Raw genomic sequence first — 15,081 nt, forward strand, 5'->3', positions numbered from 1 at the left:
TCATTCCATTTGAATGAGTTCGAAATTTAGTTCAGTAAATGAAAAAGACAACAATGTTGCTATAGAGTTAGTAGTGTGTTCCATCACTATATTAACGTTTAGCGATCATGCTCCCTAGATCACCTTAGATTAAACGGCTCAAGATGTGCGTAGTGCTAAATACAACTATTCGATCACTCCGGTCGAGAAATTGCCTGTTCAAATTTTTGAAGGCGATTTATGGAGGTTCAGTGTAGGCTAAATGTTAGTAATAGAGTTAGCATTGAAAAATTCAAACCACGCGTGTGGAAATATAGTGTACAATAAATGTAGCAAAGAATCTACCAATCCATCTATCTGTTTCTTCAATTCATTTTCCGGATATGCAATACACGTCGACGGTGTAAGTCGGCAATCACATAACTCGGTTTGCTGCGTTGCAGACTTCCTGTCACACTTTATTTTTTAAACGGAAAACCACTCAACGGCAATTCTTTAAAACTGCCGTGATTTTTCTTCTCTGTGCGAAGAAAATTCTGCAAAAATTTCAAGGAATGATGTCAATTTGTTCTCCTTTGAAAAAATATCATAGAGGAGGAGATTTTCAGACATCGCAAACGAGATATGTGATTGCAGACTCACGCCGTCGATATTCTTGCAATAGCGGAGCATTGCGAGTTTACGCCTCGCGCCAGCGCGCCTTCAATTTTGCAGATGCGACCCGGACATCCGTCAAGCACGAATAGTTGTATCTCTACGCCGTCACCAATGCGCGTCTTTTCCTTTGCCCTATTCCTATATTATGATTGTGTTGAAATGATCATGTGACTACGACGATGCAGAGATCTTGTTAGAAGGGTCATGCCGACTGATATCTCAGTGACTTTTAGGGTAACAGGTTTGAAGTTGAAGTGCTGCGCAATACCTCATGGTCAGAGAAAAAATTTAAAATGATGCACTAAAAATTTAGATATGTGATTGTGGACTTACGCCATCAATATATTCTCGAGTCCTACAAATAGGAAAAAACAATGCATCGGTTATATTGATAAAGTAAGGGGCGGTGCGTTCTTTCTCTTAATTAACAAGGCACGTACGATTGCAAGGCTCCCCTTCGAGGAGAGAACTGTTGATAGAGTTTTCTTTTACGTGTTCACGTAGAGATAATGTTTGTTCGGAAATTTACGTGTTTGAGGCGATTGGTTTTAGACTCCTGGATACGTGTTCACAAGAACATGCTACGCATCTATAGTAGAGGCAGATCTTAATGGCGCGTGGAGGACCTTCTTATTGATTGAAAGATCAGGGAATAATAGCCAATAAATAAGAGGCACGACACACACACACAGACACATTTCCGCACCAAAATTTTAAAAAAAATCAAGACGGATGAAATATTATTTATAAAAATAAAACAAATTCTTCACGAGAGGTATTAGCGTTTTGAAATTTCATAATTGCAAAGGACCCGCTTACGGCGTAGCAAAAGAATGAGAGTGAGAAAATCCCAAAAATTACTTGACTTAAATTCTGTATCGATACTTGCCATGATTTTATCTGAATCTTGTATATAGGGGCCAAACATTTCTAACTAAGAGCGGGAATTCTTCTTAGGGACCGCTCAGGTATTACTTAAGTCATTTTGGCCCATTTTTCGACCCTTCATCTTCTCGCCTTGTAACGCAAAGGACAACCTCCCTTTAGAATCACCTGATAAAATTGGCCTGGCCGCCCTCGCTTTAATTTTTTTTAGTAAATAACAGCAAAAGTGTCCAAAATAGCTGAAAATAGCTGAAACAAAAAATGATCTCCTTCGTGAGACCTCATAAAGGAAAACTCGGACCCTCTCTCTCACTGAAGTAGCTTACTTAATACTTAAACCAGTGTCCCCATTTCATGTCAGTCAAAAGTTCCGGTATTCTCTTTAGATTTTTTCCAAAGTTCTGAGAAAGTTCCGGAAAATGCAAAAGATGGATGTTCCTGGTTGGATATTGTGTCTACCACGCCGCGGGTGCGGTGGGTCTGACGCTGAGAAATTACTCGTACAATGATTAAATTGCATTGCGTGCTGCGCGCGCAACGTGTGAAGTATTCCTACTGTCTTGTAGGCGTTAATATGCGTTTCACGCCAATTGAACATTTCGGGAATATCTAAAAGTTCTGGGAAAAATTCAGGAAAATAAAGTTCCGAAATTCGGTGCTAGTTCCGGGAAATGGGGGCACCGACGTAAATAATGGTCCCACAGGAGGGTTTAGTCTAAGACCCGAACAAAAATTCGATTCAAGCTGTATTTTGTCTTAAGCGTATTTCGATTTAGCGAGATTTCACTCAGTGCGCCCTTTTCCCGGAACTAGTAACGAATTTTGGAACCTTTGAGATTTTTCCGAATTTTTCCCGGAACTTTTTAATGTCCCCTAAATGCTTTGGATAATTCGCATTTTTCCGGAGCTTTCCCGGAACTTATAAAAAAATCTATAAAGAATCCCGGAACTTTTGACGGTCATGGAGTGGGAGAAATGGAGATGTTGCATGTGTGAGGAATTTGCGATTTGACTGCTAAATCTAATTAATCCAGTCAAATTAGATAAAAATCTCGATTAGGGAAAAAATTCCCATACAAGCGATTTTTGGCTAAAGTTGCTTGTTAGGGTCTGGAGAGGCACAGGCCAAAAGTCCCCATCGATACCCCTTGTGCTTAGCCCCCCAGCCCCCCCAAAGCCCCCCAAAAAGGCTAAAAAATCGGTTTTTCGGCTATATCTCGAGAACAGTTGGAGATAGCGAGTTGCGTATCATTGAGAAAATGTTCCTCATCAAATTCTGCAAAAAAAAGTTTCTTATGCTTTTTCTTCCCCAGGCACTCCTTGACCCTCAAAATGGCCGCCGAGTATGGGCGTCATAGCGCGCTTCCTCACTGTACGGTAAACATAGGTCCGCCTCTAGACCGCGCGGTCGCGCCGCCGAGTGTCTCAACCTTCTCACCCCGTCACCCTCTATATATAGCTGAAATTTACATGATATGCAATAATTATGTACTCTTACCTTGTTTGCTATGCAAAATTCTGTTTTCAGTCAGTAAACTTTGATGCTTCAGCAATAGCCTGAGGGCGATTAACAGCCAGAAAGGAAGAACACGTATTTTGATGACACTGTGATCCTAATTATTGCCCGACGTATTTGTGTGTGGTCGATTCACGGATTTCGAATAGATCAAGAATTTTAAAAAATAAATCTACCTCAGAACTTGCCGGACTTAGAATCTTAGAAACAATTTCTAGAGAAAATTTGGCAAAATCAAATTATCACCTTAAATGATAGTCCGGAATTTATACACAGACACAGGTAACACTTACTCCACGAAAATGACATTACATGTGATCCATTGCGATTATTTCAACGCATCTCTATTTTTATGACGTTGCAAGAAGGCCTTGAGAATTGTTCTAAGTATGAATTATCTCCGTACCCTCAGTCCTAGTTTGATACCAATAGAACGATGAAAACGAAAGAAGCCTCTTTATGCGCCATTTTTGAGCCGAAACTAGAAAAAAAGGCCCCAAGTAACAGCAATTATATCCTTGATGGTGGATTTCTATTACACCGCGCAGTCTGGCCCCAGGGAGCAGAAAAGTTTGGAGATTACAGAAAATTACGTAACCTATGTCCTTCGGAATTTTGGTAGAAATTGCCTCATTATTTTAGACGGTTATTTGAGTGACACACCGTCAACAAAAAATGGAGAGAGATCCTAAAGGTACGGTAAATCAATGGTCATGGAAATTGCTTTTAATGAAGAAACAAAAGTAACTTTAATCCAGGAAAAGTTTTCATCTAATGACGAAAACAAAACAAGACTGATAGAAATTCCACAAAAAAAATTCAGGAACATCGGTCTTCAAAATGAAATTCCAGATGGAGATGCACACCCATACTGATTGTTTAAACGGCCTTGATCTTATCTTTGGAGTCAACCAAAAATTGTGTGATTGTTGGAGAAGACGTCGATTTTTTAATAATTTTAAGTACGTTGTCTCTAGAAAATAAGGAAATATTTTTTCTAAAACCTGGTTGACAAAACTTTGAAGCAAAAATTTACTCTTTTAAAAGCCTAAACGCCTGTCCGAAACGAAAAGATTACATGCTATTTTTACATGCATTTTTCGGGTGTGATACTAACTCGGCAATTTTTGGAAAGGGCAAGATGGCACTCTGCACTTTAAGGAAAAAAAGGAAGACATTCAAGATTTTGCGGGTCATTTAAGGATAAAGGCTTAACATTCAATTCCATGTCTGAGTCCGGTAGCAAAATTCTCTTAAGTCTATGTAGTGCAAAGAAACAAAATGATTCATTAGACAAACTTCGTGTCTATTTAATGAAAAAAAATTCACTCAAATTTTATTAACTTCATTTCCATTTTATTATTTAACCGCTACTAAAATTGTAACTCATAAATAAAGTGTTCTTTCATTCCTTAACAGACCGCCCTTTCCTCCCTTTTTTGTCCTCTCCTCCCCCCCCCCCCTCCTACGACCTTGATTTACGTTCTTTTTAAAAACAATGAATTGACCTGCGAATGATTAAAAAAAAAAAATTGCCACGCAAATATGTCGGGCAATAATTAGGATCACAGTGTCATCAAAATACGTGTTCTTCCTTTCTGGCTGTTAATCGCCCTCAGGCTATTGCTGAAGCATCAAAGTTTACTGACTGAAAACAGAATTTTGCATAGCAAACAAGGTAAGAGTACATAATTATTGCATATCATGTAAATTTCAGCTATATATAGAGGGTGACGGGGTGAGAAGGTTGAGACACTCGGCGGCGCGACCGCGCGGTCTAGAGGCGGACCTATGTTTACCGTACAGTGAGGAAGCGCGCTATGACGCCCATACTCGGCGGCCATTTTGAGGGTCAAGGAGTGCCTGGGGAAGAAAAAGCATAAGAAACTTTTTTTGCAGAATTTGATGAGGAACATTTTCTCAATGATACGCAACTCGCTATCTCCAACTGTTCTCGAGATATAGCCGAAAAACCGATTTTTTAGCCTTTTTGGGGGGCTTTGGGGGGGCTGGGGGGCTAAGCACAAGGGGTATCGATGGGGACTTTTGGCCTGTGCCTCTCCAGACCCTAACAAGCAACTTTAGCCAAAAATCGCTTGTATGGGAATTTTTTCCCTACTCGAGATTTTTATCTAATTTGACTGGACTAAATGTAAAAGCTCGCGAGAAACACGATGGTGCCACTGGTTTTCTCTGAAATCAACTTCCAAGCTCAAAAAAAGCTCTCAAGTTGAGGCCAAAATGGAGGGGATATCCCACGCTATCCTGAGAGTCCACCTCTACATCAAGACAAACTCTCCATGCAAAGATAGGGAGCAAATACATTAGCAGTGATGCCGTGTTTTCAGTTTCAGAGTCCCCAAATAAAGTGGCAGCCCTGTCAATGTATTTGCTCCCTATCTTTGTATGGAGAGTTTGTGTTGATGTAGAGGTCAGGTCTCTCAGGATAGCATGGGATATCCCCTCCATTTTGCCCTCAACTTGAGAGCTTTTTTTGAGCTTGGGAGTTGATTTCAGAGAAATTCCGTGGCACCATCGCGCATCGTGTTTCTCTTGAACTTTTACATGAGAATCAACAGTAAAATCGCAAATTCCTCCACACAAGCAACATCTTCATTGGAACAAAAAAGTTCCGGATCCCGGAACTTTTTACGGACACGGAATTGGAGCACTGATTCCACAGTAAGTGAATCCGACAGTGAGCAACACTCGGCGAAAACTCTAACCGCGGGCACTTTCCCCAAACTCATCAGCCACAAGTCCGAGAGTAGTTACAGCCGGAAGGTTAAGAAAACTCAACCGGGAGCATGATCGAAAGAGATTTATCGGCGACAACCCTCCCGGTTGGCAGCCAAGTGGTCGGGAGACGACGGGAGTCAGCGAGCTGTTAAAAATAAAGAGCCGCGCTAACAAGGTAATTCGGAAAGTTGGTCGTCGAGGACCCCAACACGCAATTGATAAGCAGGAAGTAGTTCCCGGAACTTTTGAGATTTTTCTGAATTATTCCCGGAACTTTTGAGATTTTTCTGAATTTTTCCCGGAACTTTTGAGATTTTTCTGAATTTTTTCCGGAACTTTTGAGATTTTTCTGAATTTTTCCCGGAACTTTTAAAGTCCTCGGAATGCTCCGGATATTTCGCATTTTTCCGGAGCTTTCCCGGAACTTTTTACGGACATGGAATGAGAGCCCTGATTTCACTTTAAGTGAATCCGACAGTGAGCAACACTCGGCGTAAACTCGAACCGCGGGTACTTTCCCCAAACTCATCAGCCACAAGTTTCAGAGTAGTTACAGCCGAGAGGTTAAGAAAACTCAACCGGGAGCATGATCGAAGGAGATTTATCGGCGACAACCCTCCCGGTTGGCAGCCAAGTGGTCCGGAGACGACGGGAGTCAGCGAGCTGTTAAAAATAAAGAGCCGCGCTAACAAGGTAATTCGGAAAGTTGGTCGTCGAGGACCCCAACACGCAATCGATAAGCAGGAAGTAGTTCCCGCTCGGGGTGCGCGGGGCAAGGTGAAATGTTTCTTTATCCGAGGAGCCCTCGAACTAAATGGTTATTGAAAGCGGCGAGTTCGGACCGCGGGTATATATTTCACTTGGCCGCTAATATATAAGGCTTATCTCCTGGCGGGCGCTGATAAAGCCCTTATTCGATTCGGCGGCCATTTATAGCCTCTCATCCTGGTAAACAAAGCATTAAACAACATTCATTGCCAACTTTCCGAGGGGGGCTCCCGCATCCTTATCTGACCGCAACCAGTGGCGTGGCGCGAATGATCGAGTATCGATATCTCGCCATTTGAAGCTACGGTAAAGAATCGATTACTAAGGTGTTCGCTGCGAACACTCTGATAATCGATCTTTTTCTATAGGTTTGAGTGGTATATCAATCGATATATCGCAAAGCACGCCGCAACCCGCTCGTTCTTCCCGGGCGCGGTATTTAATATAAATAATTATTATAATCGCCCGAGCATTTTGTTCGACAAAGCCCATTATCGGGCCGCCGTTGTAACGGATACTATTCATCAAAGTCGGGATTTTCCCGCCGCCGCCGCCCGAATTAATAGTAATCAATTTTCCGGCTAGTTATACCCCCGCTCGTCGGGTGTCACCGGGGACCTCGCCTAATGACACATTCCGGTGTGACAGATAATTATATCGACGATATTCGCGCTTTTGCGCCAATCCCCCCCTGCCACCGCGATCCGGTTCTATTGCGAACTCTGCAGCGCAAACAATCGGATTTCACCCTCGGTGATTCGTCATATCGGATCGCCCGGATAATGGAAAATATTTCGCGTGACACAATTGTCGCCGCGATGCGGGTGGTGTTTTGTTTGAACGACTGCGAAATGAAGGCTATGCTGCACTGTGTTCCGTGCTGCGATGATAAGAGATTTTTTCTCGTTTTAGATTTGTCAAATAACAGGGTGTCCTCTAGTCCGGAATTTCCAGAAAGTCCGGAAATAGTGCTGATTTTTTGAGAACGGTCTTGAGGTACTGAAAAAGTACGGAAATTCTGAAAAAAGCAGGTCCGGAATTTTTTATTATTTCATACCACGCGTGTTTTTTTTTTTTTTTTTTTTTTTTTTTTTTTTAAATAAAGCCTGGAAAGTATGCAATCCTCTGCGCGTTGATTCCGAGAGTAGTGTTTGCCTGCAAAATTGCGATTGTGCAGTCAGTTAATCTTCAAGTCACCAATGAAATCTGGTGCCTCCGTCATTTTTGTCGCAATTCCAGCGAGAATTTCAACTTTTTCAAATTTTTCAAATTTCGTCAAGTGGGGTTACTGATGAGTACCGAATTTTTCTGTTGAGGAGGCACTGAGTTTCTCGGGAATGTACTGAAAAAGCACTGATTTCTGGCTAGACCGTGTTAGCAGTCACCCTGAATTCCAACAAATAAGTTGGTTTCTCAAATTTATATTTTGTAAAATCACTTCTTTAGTTAACGTTATAGGCCATTATTTATCAAATTTTGAAAAAAAAAAAAATTCTTACCGATTATTCTTGGTTTCAAGTTGGTTTCTGATAGGAGGGCTTGTAACGCACACAATATAAGATTCTACAGGAGAGGCAAAAAACTAATTTTCTCATCAAGCTGGATGACTACTTTTTGGAGTGTTGAATTTTTTTACATTATCAGCTCTTTCATCCTCTCCTCCATGCGATGCCAAATGAAACTCCAGCTTAGTGAACACATTTTCGACCAAACGAACTGGACCAAACTGCAGGTTCGTATTTTCAGGAACCGCACGGATAAATTCGGAAAAAAAGGAAAAGAGTCTGAAAAAAAGAGACAAAAGCAAGCGTAATAGATCGTTAAATTAGCGGCGTGTAGCAAAATACCGGAGCAAGGATATTAATGATGCAATTAGGGGGCGAGGGAGACCGCTCAAGCGTCAAAATGGACAAGCAGAAAAATAAATAAAATAACTTATCGAATGAGTTATTCGCGCGAGAGAAAAAACGGAAAGGAGAAAAAAACTGGTGCTGTTGAAAAACAGTGGGCATTGCGGTCAGCATGGACGCGACCACCAAATGAAGAAGAAACTCGGAAGGTATTACAAATCTGCCGTAATGCAAGTTTTACCGGGAAACTCAGAGTTGCCAATTTGTATGATGTCAAAATAAAAAACGAATCTGTGGGCTGATTATTGAAATTATGATAGACATAGTTATGGACATAGAAGACAAAGCGAAAATTGAGCATTTCTATTGGTTGAAACGGGTGGTTGTTACAGCCTAAGGGGAAAAGTGATGGTCTGACCATAGGGTCCATCGTGGATTGTCATTAGTTTAGTTAGTCTATCGCTTTTCATATTTGTCCATTGAAACCGACCGCTTTCACCAATAAGATCCCTCCATTTTCTCTTCATCTTCTGTGTCTATCAATCTCAATAATCAGCCTGCGGATGATTCAGCATCCTTTTGAAAGACGTGGCCCTAGGTAATTAGGCGTTAATTTAGGTAAATCAAACCTTGTGATGAATTTCTAGTACAGTTTGCAATTATGATTTATGGTATTTTGTTTCTTATTCGATTTTTTACGGACAGTCTGAAGAAATAATTCCACAGTTTTTCCTTGTACACTTAAAAAAAAGGTTCAGTTATTCGAACCAAAGTTCGATGTTCCACACGAATCGAACCATTTTGTTTTGTCAAGTCCAACTTTTAATTTGTCAAACCAAATGATGATTTATACTTAAAATTGTTACGATCCATCGTTTGCGAATCACACTGGAAAAAAAAAACACATTGGATCTAGAGTCCAGACTCTTGAAAACATCGACAAGAAAAAATACTCTTGATTCAATCGGATTTTTGCTTGAATCAAAACTAAATCCGCTTAAATTAAGAGGCTTGGTTCTTGATTTAAGCTAGATTCTGATTGAATCAAGAGTACTTTTTCTTGTCGATGTTTTTAAGAGTTTGGACTCTAGATCGAATGTGTTTTTTTTCCAGTGCACGTATTCGACTTCTTGGATAAATTCACTCATTTTTGTGAAAGAACGCTCGTTTATGAACATTCTTGGCCTGTGGTTTGATATTGGAATTTAAAGACTGGCAGTGACATTTTTTGTGTTGGAAGGTTGGCTACTCTTTTGGTCCCTAAGAGCTCCATTTTTCAACAAGTCCGTACCCTAAATACTCTCTGGCAGGGAGAGGAAACGCTATTGATCTGGCAACAGTAGGAACTTGCCGCGAGCAAATAGTATCGTCAGTGAGGAACAGATATACCACCGTTGTCAATTTTCTCCGTAAAATCTCTCAACGCAGACCAAAGCCTAACTAACAACCTGCGAAAACATACCACAGCGTGACAACTCCGCGATAAACAGTGCGTGGAATTGATAGTTGAACCCTCGGCCCCTCTTTGAGATGCAAGGCGCGCGCCGCAAAACCCGTCGAATCGCAATCGGACACAGGGCTCATTGAGTCGGAAATTTTTCCGCAAAATCACAATTCACAAAGGGCGCAAAAAATACAACCCCCCCCCCCACCCACGCTCCGCCCCGCGCCCCTCGTCCGCGGCGCGGCGCAAAAAACGCGGCGGACAATCGCGAGCCGTCCTAGGTGACGTAACGACGGTAATTAGAAGACGCTCCGGGCTCATGGCGTCGCGACGCACCCGCGCGACGCACACATTAATTAAACGCATTTCTGTAATAATTTAACTGTACCTGACAGTTCCGTAATAGTCTCATTTGTTTATTATGCCTCCCCTCCCTTGCGTCTTGGTTCTTCTCGCCTATCTCTTTCTCTCTCCCCCGCCCCCCCCCTTCGATTTTCCCCTCTCCTGATTTCAATCAGAGTCACATTACGGCTCTGATTATTATTGATAATGTTTTGACTTCGTTAATTACTTGTTCTGCCTCGGTGGGGGACGAATTAGGGGAGGGTTGGAGAGTGGGGGCGTGCCATTAATTGGTGGGTGAAGGGGGGGTCGTCCCGCGGCGCCCCCTCCAAGTTTCTGCTTGGTTCGATTGTCAGTCTTTAAATTTTACGTGATGTGCGAAGTTTTTCGGTCACGTTACAAATCTTGACTTCGAGGGTTTTATCGGCTGAGTCCTTCCCAGAGTTTTCATTCGAGAGAGGTAATTGAGGCTTCCTATGAATGCAAGAGGTACGCGTATATAAGTTCTGAAAAACGATTAAAGTACGTATTGAAGATTTTGAATTATACTTGTTTCAAAAAACATTTTCCAAAAAATATTGGCATCGATAGTTTAATTCTCAGCTCTTTATTTTTAGTTAAATCTTGCATGATGTCGCGGAAATAAGTGTGAGGGGTTATCCCCTCAGATTGTAGTGCTACTCCAATTTGTTGGATGACATGGACATTTCCAATTAATTTTGGTAGTACTGCAACATTTGGGTTAGTGACCCAATTTAATAGGGCATTACCATAATTAATCGGAAACGTTCATATCATCCAACAACCCCTACCTCTTTTTTCCGTGTTGTAGAGACTTCATATACACTGAAAAAAAGATTGATAGAATTTACCATTCGTTCACGCTGTGTTTCACATACAGCGTGAAGGAATGATAATCTTCAAGTCGATTCTGCTAGAGGAATGGTTACCTGTACCAGTATGTAGTAACGTTTACCTTTTCTTCTATTAGAATTGACTCTGAATTGACGCTGTGTGAAATACAGCGTGAAGGAATGGTAAATGCTACCAAAATTTTTTTCAGTGTAGTTTTTTTTAACGTCAAGCTCGTTTTTTCAAAATCACAAAAATTGTCACTTATTCCTTTCATCCGCCTCAATTGAAGTGGTTTGGATTATTCCCTTTCTGCTTAACCCAGTCCAACTTCAACTATAGCCCATACTCCTTTAATAGTGCCTATGCGGATAAATCGATAGAAATCGTCAGTCTGTGGCGTGGTATAGGCAATTCCTGTATCAGTTGAAGCTACGAGTCGCGATACGTCAGCCAGAGATCTGGCAAGCTAGTGAAGTCTGGAAATCGGAGACAAACTAGAGGCAGTTAAAGGACACGTTATTGCCCATAAACATGATTTGTTCTGAGAACAGGATCCGGCACATGTCTCACCTTTCCGTTATGAAGCTTTATCCGCACGCGTCTCAGCATATCCATTCGTTTTCATTAACATCCCACTACCGGCAGTTAGGAGACCCCAAAATATTTCGCCTGATGGAGGCAATTTTTTGCCCGAGCGCGGCTAATAAGAAAAAATTGAGCCTTAGGATCTGTGGGCAATGGAGATGTCATCTCCTCAGGACGTGGCACTGTCTAGGAGTTCTATTATTATCTTTAACCGACAATGAGATTTGTCAAGTAGCTTATCTAAACTTAAACCAGGTCTTCATCCAACTAGAGGATATTATTCGGCGATTGGTAAAATAAAATAGTGCGGATGATGAACGAATCATACTCTAGCGGAAGTCGAGGATTGGTACGGTCTGCGTACAACCCGTATTTTTTATATATATATATATATATATATATATATATATAGTTAGTTAATTTTATTTAACGACGATCAGCATCTAGGCTATTTACGTCGGGGACTAGGCAATTTTAAATTTTTAAATTTAGTTATATATATATATATATATATATATATAAAACACCTATTCACAACTCTCTCTCAATCCCATTAATATTGGACTCATGGTAGTAGGTATCATCCACTTGATAGAATATTACGCGGCGCGTATAATCATTACAGTTCAATCATTTCATATTATTCAACGAGGAACACAATGCGTGTGGCTCATTGTTCCGTTTTGTATCTCAGCGCTTTGATACAACTATTCGTACTCTATGGATGCCCGTATTGCATTGGCACTCAATTGAAGGCGTACTGAGTTTCTCTACACTCAGCACAACACAGCTATGCATGCCTGTTTGGCGTGTTCAAGCTTCAGTTTGCCGCTCTTGATGTGCGTTTCTCGCTGCAGCAACATGAAATCATTAAAACTGCTCATTTGAATCATAAAACACACGCATTTTAAAAAGATTTACACACATTTAATTAAAATATTAAAAAAAATATTCGCTGACTTAACAGAATATTGCTGAAATTCTCACCCAGTTTCATCGAGACATTTATCTTTTTAACATGCAATTATCGTCACTCTCTATATTTTCTTCTTTATTTGAGCAGAGCCTTCGTTTTTGTTTATACGTAGAATACGTCACCATGAGATATCCAAAGTTTTGACAAAATAAGTTTTGATAATATAATGGTGTTTTTTAACGATCTCATCATCTAACCAAAGTGAGCTGGATAGTTAAAGCTAGTTAATTGGCGACACTGAGTATAAAATAATATGTTTACAACTATAGATAGAGAGTATTGCATTTTCACCGATAAAAACATCTTATATACCACACAACGAAGATGAAAAAAGCAAGAAAAAGAGTAGGAAAAGGCCTGCGTCGACATAAATAAGTATGGAGTTTTTTTGGTTTTTTTTAAACAATTTTTAATTTACGAGATTGAGCTACTCAGTACCATCCAATATAATGTGAAGTTAAAAGGTAAAAAGTGCAAAATAAAAAATGTAAACGTAGTTTTTGGCTTAGAAATAATTTAAATAGACATAAAGGTCTCGGCCTTTAAGATGAAGAAATTGGAACAACTTGACTTTTGAAGATGATTTTGTCAGAAAAACGAGTTAAGTGGAGGAATTTCACCATGACCGCGTCATCAACGCATTACGCGCGAGGCTGCAGGAGGCTAGCCATTAAAAAGTAACTTGTTCGAGTGACCTCCTGATTACACTTTGAGCAAGATCGTTAAAATTCTAACTTGACCAGGTGTTCCTAATTTGCGTCGTTAAGAGCCTTTTGACTTTGACGCCACTTGGGGGAAAATCTCGGATGAAGCGGAGTGATTGTTCGGAGGAAGGAAGGAGATGTAGGCTAATTAAAAAGTATCTGCGTAACCGGAAAGAAGGGGTTGAAAATCTTGATCAAAGAAAAGGACAGTTCCGAGAGGGTCAGGGCTTGGGGTGGATGGAGGAGAAGAGGGTGAACTTAAGAAACAACTATAAATCGAGCGCTGCTTGTAGATGCTTTCTTGCCAAAAGTAGCAAAATTAAATGGTTTTTTGATAATTACACAAAGAAAAGAAAAGGAAAGATAAAAAAAACACCAACAACAATTCATCTGACGCATAGCCGCTACTTTTCTTCTTTTGACCTTGCGGTGGACGCTCAATTGAAGATACTTTTTTTAATTGCAGTTTTGTCACAAGAAATTACTATGTTACGTTTTTTTGGACAAAAATCCTCTTAGAAAAAGCATTACCAAGAAGATTTTAAGAATAACCAATCATATTAAAATGAAACTGTCCACAGTGAAGAATAACTTTGCGTTTTGTATGGAATTTTTTTTTGGTAGTTCCAGGAATGAACTGATCGCTTGTCTTGTCCTTTTAGGAACTTCTTCACTATTACACTGAAACAGAAAAAAGAAAACAGAGGAAATATGTAATATCTATGAAAATTAAAATACAAATAAATACAAAAATAAAATATACAATTTCGATAAAAAAAATAGGTTAATGAGAAAAAAAGAATTGCAAAAAAGAGGATTAAAATAAAAGTAAAGGCTAATTCCTCTTGTTCGCAATACGTGACTATTTCTGGCTCAGTTGTTGCACCATTAGTTTTCCTATGTAAGTGTGTTTACGGATTAGTCAGAAATTGCAGTTTCTAATCTCAAGATTAAGTCCAATTGTAGGTTTGAAGAAAAAAAAGCGGCACCATCGTTTAGAAAAAATAAATTTCTCGTTGAAGCTGAATGAAAATTTCCGCAAGAATTCTGTCGCGACATTCAATATAGTTTTCCTCATCATAATTCTATTTGTGTTGGTAAATTTTTTCATCACACTTATATTCAAACTGGGATGAGCTGCTTTAAGAATCTTACATTAGCGCGATGAGAACTCATCCATAGCGACAACTTGAATTACGCTATAGGTCTGCAGTACTGGGGTGTAGCTGTCGAGAGCGTAGGAAAACGAAGTCCGCCTTCAATTATTTGCGTATGCAACACGGGCATCCGTAGAGCTCGAATAGTTGTATCAAGGAGTTAGGATACAAGCCGCAAGTACGAGTCTCGCGTTTCCTGCGGGTCGATTGTTGAATCGTTAACAAATGATCCTGATCGATAAATCCATATCTTAGCAATGCTATTTATCGATCATGGTTATTCGATATCGATGTCGTTAGTCTATAATATTCAACTATTAAATTATGATTCCGAGTCACGGAACAATGAGTGGATTGCATTTTGCAAAAAGGAACCAAAAGCATCCCAATGTTGCTATGATGGTGCAAAAAATTTTTACATTGCAATTATAAACTGACTATCTAAACCAGTTTTATCTTCACTGTGAATGAATGTAAATTCAAATTACCTTTATACATTTAATCTTTTGCATGACTTGAGTAATTTTACTGCGAAGAATATAAGTTGGATTGCATTTTGCAAAAGGGCACCAAGAGCATTCCAATGTCGTTAAGATTGTGCAACTTTTTTAACTTGCCAGTGTA

General features: G+C 40.1%; 1 protein-coding gene across 6 annotated transcripts in view; it reads left to right on the top strand.

Annotated features, from left to right (window-relative positions):
- Positions 1 to 15,081, top strand: part of LOC109030060 (LIM domain only protein 3) — a 249,357-nt gene that overhangs the window by 103,704 nt on the left and 130,572 nt on the right. The gene's annotated exons all lie outside the window — the stretch shown is intronic.

This window comes from Bemisia tabaci, chromosome 6, assembly GCF_918797505.1.
Source record: "Bemisia tabaci chromosome 6, PGI_BMITA_v3".
Taxonomy (NCBI): domain Eukaryota; kingdom Metazoa; phylum Arthropoda; class Insecta; order Hemiptera; family Aleyrodidae; genus Bemisia; species Bemisia tabaci.